Source organism: Pieris napi, chromosome 3 (assembly GCF_905475465.1).
Source record: "Pieris napi chromosome 3, ilPieNapi1.2, whole genome shotgun sequence".
Taxonomy (NCBI): domain Eukaryota; kingdom Metazoa; phylum Arthropoda; class Insecta; order Lepidoptera; family Pieridae; genus Pieris; species Pieris napi.
The window spans coordinates 12,828,616-12,835,185 of NC_062236.1; the positions used below are offsets into that span (position 1 = coordinate 12,828,616).

At 35.1% G+C, this 6,570-nt stretch overlaps 1 long non-coding RNA gene across 2 annotated transcripts; it reads right to left on the reverse strand.

Moving 5' to 3' along the window:
• Positions 1-646: 646 nt before the first annotated feature.
• LOC125048461 lies at positions 647-2,491 on the reverse strand. Of its 2 annotated transcripts, none has more exons than XR_007116819.1 (3): positions 1,957-2,491; positions 1,401-1,609; positions 647-1,042 (listed from the first exon to the last, which is right to left on the reverse strand). It is a non-coding gene; the product is annotated as an uncharacterized LOC125048461 (long non-coding RNA). The 2 variants fall into 2 exon arrangements; XR_007116820.1 differs by having other exon boundaries at positions 1,694-2,491.
• Positions 2,492-6,570: the final 4,079 nt, after the last annotated feature.

Genomic DNA, 6,570 nt, shown 5'->3' on the forward strand with positions numbered 1-6,570 from the left:
TCACTAACTTAATAATTTTCGGTTTTTCTAATCTAATGATTGATATATATTATATTTTCATAGCAGTAATACGCTGTTTGACCCGCCATAGTTACGTATGTTGTGGAGTAACCTAGCTTTCGCAATTAAATGAATAATCAAACAGTCAATCAATTTTTCGAGCAATTTCTGAGGTTAGGGCGTTAGTATAGATTTCCGATATCGCAATTATAAAAATAATTGTATAAATATTTTACACACCTTTATAATTTAGTAACACAATTCAAGGAAACAAATTATTTTTTACAAAGAAAAATTAATTTGTTATTTTCCAAGTCAAGCCAATGTTAATTACAAAAGTGTAATGATAAACGGAATAATAGATGTTAAAAAAAATTACAAATTATTGGCATTGGACAAAATTAATTAAATTTTATTTCCACACAGAATTTTATACACATGTCACGATTGAACACAAATATTGTGCGACAAAAGGCAGCCTGCTCCTTTTCCGCTTGAGCTTGTTGCCTAAATCTATTTTATATTTTGTCCAAAGCATTTGATAATTATTTAAATAATGTCATTGTCACAAGGTAGACAATTTATTTCGTATTACATAATGTATAAAAATACTTAATTATAACAATGTATTTACAATATCCTTATCCTACATAGAAATAATGATAATTGAAAATTAAGCGTGGAAGTGTTAGGGAGACTGGCTGCGAGCACTGATTAACCATACTAGGCATGAGAAGCTCTGCAAAAGCTTGACAATTTTACGAAGAAACTAAACGAAAGTTCGTTTTAATAATAATGTTACCTTTTATCAGAGTGTATTTATTTATTATTCACAGTTGGTTTAAACGTACACAGACCAGGCTTATTTTAATTATAACTAAGTAGCATGGTGTCTTGAACGAGCTTTATTTCAGGTATTTAGACTGAATCAGGCATATCTATCAGGATCCATCGGGTCCAATTACTGTCAGCTTCGTATGATTTGGTTATATTCCTTACCTAACCGCAGCTTAGAGCTACGACCTTATGATCTGCGGTCGAACTAAAATAAAATACAGTTACTTAGTAGTAATATTATTATTGGAGACTGATATTATATATATAATATATATATATATATATATACTGGTATCCAGGGGCCTTGTCATTGATACAAATGTGATATTCTTCTTCACAGGCAATACAACCAGGTACTTTGGACTTTGGTACTCTAAAATGATTACATATACATATATAATTTTAGTATACCTACTTATAAAAGTATTTCACAAAAAATATGAAACTTAAGCAAGGACTTTTTTATCACTTTTTCTCGTTCTATATCTCCAGGTGACATAGCATGATCAAGAATGCAACAAAAAATAGGTTTTAAGATAAAAATGATAATTTTATTTTTTTACCTTAGTTCGTTAATCTATTAGAGATTAGTATATAGCAGCAAACATTCAAGGTTTCGTCAATACCGATTAATTTCTTGAGCATTCGAAAAAAGGGGATGTACAACCAAATGGCTGTATCGTGCCTCATTGCCATCTTTATATATTTTTTAGGTGGCTTTAGGCTCATCGTTCATTTCTTGAAATAGTGGTTTAAATTGGAAATGGGCCTTCTGTAACAACAACAAAATTCTGTAAAAAATTGACTTCACTACCGCTTTTAAATCACTTGAGGTATCAGAATACGAAATGCCTACTATTTCTGGGCGTGAGCGATATGGGTGTCGAATTTTTATTCTAAAAATAACAATCTCACACGGGCGGCGCTTTTGTCGCGTTCATCAGAATGACAAATCGTGAAGAAGTGATTGGAGAGCGGAATCCGCGATGAGACTGAAAAGTAGGTTACAAAATCACAAGGCTGGTCTTGGTTTCAGAATTCGGTCCCAACACCAGGAGGCAGAACGGGTTGTTGCACAATGTTCATTTAATAAAGACGCAATCACTACTTAGTACCTACTCCGAATTCCGATGTAGTCGATCACTACTCCTTATTTCTAAAGCACTCTTCTTAGAGCCGCAGCCAGCATCGGCATACTGGGCGTTGAAATACCGAATGACGTTCAGTTTCGCAATAATTCGAAGAGAATTAAAATACGAAATTCGACTCTGATTTACAACTGAGCGTTATCTAAGACTTTAAGTTTTTGACACGCTCTGCCACTATTTGGGACCAGTTGCACATTGAAGTACCTATTACCGAACCAATTAGACTTAGGGTTCTTCAAGGAAATAGCGTACCAATTTATAATAGGCCGGTAACGCACTCGCGAGCCCTCTGGCATTGAGAGTGACACTCAAATACTACAAGTGTATCTGAATCAAACTACTTAAATATAAAGTAGCGGTTAAGTATTACTTGTACCTAAACCACCTACTAAATAGCAGAGGCTATTTTTCACTAGCTATCGGAACTAATTAAAAGTCGGATCCAAAATAATAACTATTAATTTATTGGCGACGCTAGCCTAACATTACAATAATAATTGTGCACAGCGAACGATGTTATGCAAGTGAATATAAACAAACAGAATTGACCAGCTTTTATATGAAAACAATTTTCTGCAAAAATTAAATGTTATTATTAGTCGACGAATGGGGAGCGGCGCGTGCGCAGGTTTAATTCTTGCGTGGCCTATCAGATCGCAGCGATAGCGCACGTCCGAGTTAGCTGCAGGCTGCGGTGTTAGTAATAAAACTGTTTTAATTCACTTGAAGCAAATTGGGAAGATTAAAAAGCTTGAAAGATGGGTACCTCACGAATTGACTGAAGCAAACCGGCAAAGGCGCGTCGACTGCTGCGTTACATTACTGAACCGGCACAGTAATGAAGGTATTTTAAACCGAATCATTACCTGTGATGAAAAATGGATTCTTTACGATAATCAGAAGCGCTCAGCGCAATGGTTGGATCCTGGCCAGCCAGCCAAATCCTGCCCCAAGCGAAAATTAACCCCAAAAAAGTTACTTGTAAGCGTTTGGTGGACTAGTGCCGGTATTGTTCATTGCAGTTTTCTCAAATCTGGTCAGACTATTACGGCTGATGTCTATTGTCAGCAATTGCAAACCACGATGGAAAAGCTAGCGGCTAAACAACCTAGGCTGGTCAATCGCTCCACGCCACTGCTACTTCACGACAACGCTAGACCACACACTGCACAACAGACGGCTACCAAATTAGAAGAGCTTCAATTATTGTAATGTCTAAGACATCCTCCGTACTCCCCGGACCTTGCTCCAACAGCAAGGATTAAGATTAGGATTGCTTTTAATTGGAAGCTAGTACCTTCTGTAACAAGAACAATATTCTATTTTACTTAGTGTTGCCCAAAATCGGTCTTGGTCTTGCAGTCTTGGTCTTGTTCTTGCGTTTTTGCAAGACCAAGACCAATACCAAGACCGCCTTATTATAGCAAGACCAATACCAAGACTGAACCCTGCAAGACTTGAGCAAGACAATACTTAAGCCTGCAAGACTCTTGCGTCTTGCAGTTAAGACAAACTGAGATTTGGGCGTTATTAAGTAGGTATTTGGTTTCAATCCCGATTTTGAGAAACGTTCCTCAGTATCAAAACCGTAGGTATCACAAATCATAACACTAAACTAAGGGCTGCAGTTGTATTTGTAATTGGCAACGTGCCGCTCGTCTGAAAGCACCCTGAAACGTATTGTATTGATTAGGTAGGTAAGTACTTATTATATTTCAATAATTTATTAAGTAGGTAGCGTGTTAATACTCACAAATCTGTTCCCTAATAACTTTCTAGCAAAGTTCATACCTTGTAGGTATCTACCTATAATAATATGTTATGCTTGTTAATGTCTAATGTGCAGATCTAACGTTAGTACTCGTAGGTTGGTATGTGCTTAAAATTATAGTTAACAAAATTATATAAACATCATGTAGGTGTGAAACTTATGTTTCAAAGTTTATATTATTCTTCTATTTAGCAAAATTTAAAACTAACAGCGAGTCGAGTAGGTCTAGTAACAGTTTCTACGGCAGCCAATACTATGGTACAGACGCCAGCACATCAAGGTACTACAATCTATCAAATTTCTTCAACAGATTTTCAAGTTTATCGCTAAAGAATTAAGGTTCAAAGTTGATTGGGGAAATGTGACGTTCTGCGAATAAACTGTTGGTCGGTCGGTGTATTAAATACCTACTTATTTGATAATTTACCGACAAAGACGCGGTTTGCAACAAGTGTAACACAGCATTTGACACTGAGCGCCGCATTCGCCGACAGAGGCACACAAATTTTTACCTATTTTGGTAGGGTTGGTATAGCAGTATAAAATTAAATGACCTTGAAGATGTCCCAGCAGTAGGTAGGTATAAATTGAATGCCCTGAGTTTTTTTTATTTAAATACATTCTCACACTGGCTTGAATTCGAACACTACAGCGTTAAAAGCTGTCGGGCGAGATGATAATTAATAACTAAGTAGGTATTGCATCTATTGAATTGCGAATATTTTGATTTCGAAATAATCATTGTTAATATCGGTAAATGGTAGATAGTGAGTGATACCTAGGTACTAAAATGTGAGCAGCAAGATTGAAAAGTGTATATGCCATGTCAGTGCTTTCAATAAGTTTATTTTAAAAAAGCTCTCTAGTAAGATTTAGAGTTTACCATACAATTACACACAACATATTATTGAAAAACAAAAATTATGAAAAAGATATTTAGACTGAGTACTTAGGGTCGATTCGACCAAACAAGAGTAAATCTTAATCTTAGAATAAATCGTCAGTTAATCGAGAGTAAATAAATTTTACGTTTTACCAACTACAAATTCTAAGAATAGTGGGCTTATTCGGGAATTGTAACTATACCGCCGTTTCGCACGGAATAACAGCTATTCCTAGAATAATTTAATGGCGTCAGTCAGTCCAATCAGCTGATTTCTGTCATTTCACAAATATGTGTTCTGTGTTTTAATTTCAAGTCAACGCAACGCACTACATTAATAGGCTGGCATTGTATAATGAAACGTTTAAACAATTTATTATTTATTTATTTATTTTTAGATTTTTTATTTTCTATAATATTAGAATGAAATTCTCTAAAAAAACTGGGCTCAACAGAAGTTCCTGTTTAGACGAAAGCCTCAAACAAACAAGAAATAAAAACTTTGTGTCGTCGTTTGACACCTGTTAAAAGCTACTTTTTCACACTATAATACGGCAAAATCGAGTTGACATGATGTATGCTCTTACACTGTCCCGTTGTAGAACAACATTTATTTGCCGAGTTTTATTTTCGTTCACCATTTTCTTGCTATTCGCGTATTGTTATTCCTAGCGCAATTATACTATCGATTACGTGGACAAACGACTATGGATTTACTCGAGATTAAAATCATGGAATAGATTATTCTTGGTATAGTTACTCGTGTATAAATTGAAGTTTGGTCGAATCGACCCTTAGGAAATTAGTAGAAAAAATATTCTATCGTGGATACCTAGTTATTAAAAAGTGGATAAACGTTGTGTTTACTTAATTTTATTTTTCTGTGCTAATGCCAACATCGACAACCCCACCAAAATAGGTAAAAATTTAGTCCGCTTCTAGACTTTGTGTTGCCGCCGTCGCTTTCATGTCAAAGGTCGCCGCCACTGCCCATGTTCTAAAGAATAAAATAAGTTTCCGGGTGCTCAGAACGGACGCAAATAGATTATGTTGTCCTCGCAAGGAAGAATGTAGTCGTAAGGATAGGTAGATTTTATAAAAATTGTTATAAGTAATAAAAATATACCTAGTTTATATTATTACTAGCTGGCCTGGCGAACATCGTACCGCCTAACAGTCGATTCTTTATTTGTTTAAAATACTTATTCTGCTATTCGGGACACCGGTCTAGCTAGTAAGATAAAAAAAGAAAATTGATAAGACAACAAATACATTATGTCAAAAAATAAAAATTTACCTTCCCGGAACCCCTCCACTAACACTTGAACTTTATGCTATGGTATTAAAGTTCAAATTCACTTTTAAGTATTATTACGAATATTTTGTATGGGAATATAGAAAAGTGTTGTTTTTAGACTGATTCACTCAATTTTATTTTAATTTTTCTCCGTAAGAACCATCTTCGTACTTCAAGGTATATTATTAAAAAAAATTAGACAAATCGGTCAAACTGTTTTCATGTTATGTCGTGACAACGGAAAACGGGTTTCATTTTTATATATATATAGATTACCTATTATACCTTTTTAAAGGACATTGCACTGCAAAATTGGAAGTGGGTGATTTTAACAAACTTGAAACGTGGAAAAGTTCCAAATATGAGCGACGTCATATTGCTTTACGCATTTTGTTTTAAAATCATCGAGAATTGCAGTGTCGGTTTATCAACTTCTATCGTACCTACTCTAGTAGCGACTATTGTCTTCAGCGATGATTTAATAAATAAATAAAAATAATCGTCGTGTATGTACGACGATTATTTTTCTAAGGAATACAATTTTGTTGTAGTAGGTACCTACATCGTTTCTTACTTAGGTACACATACTTTAACGACAGTACCTACGTAGCAAAGCGCGCCAGTCACGAGTACG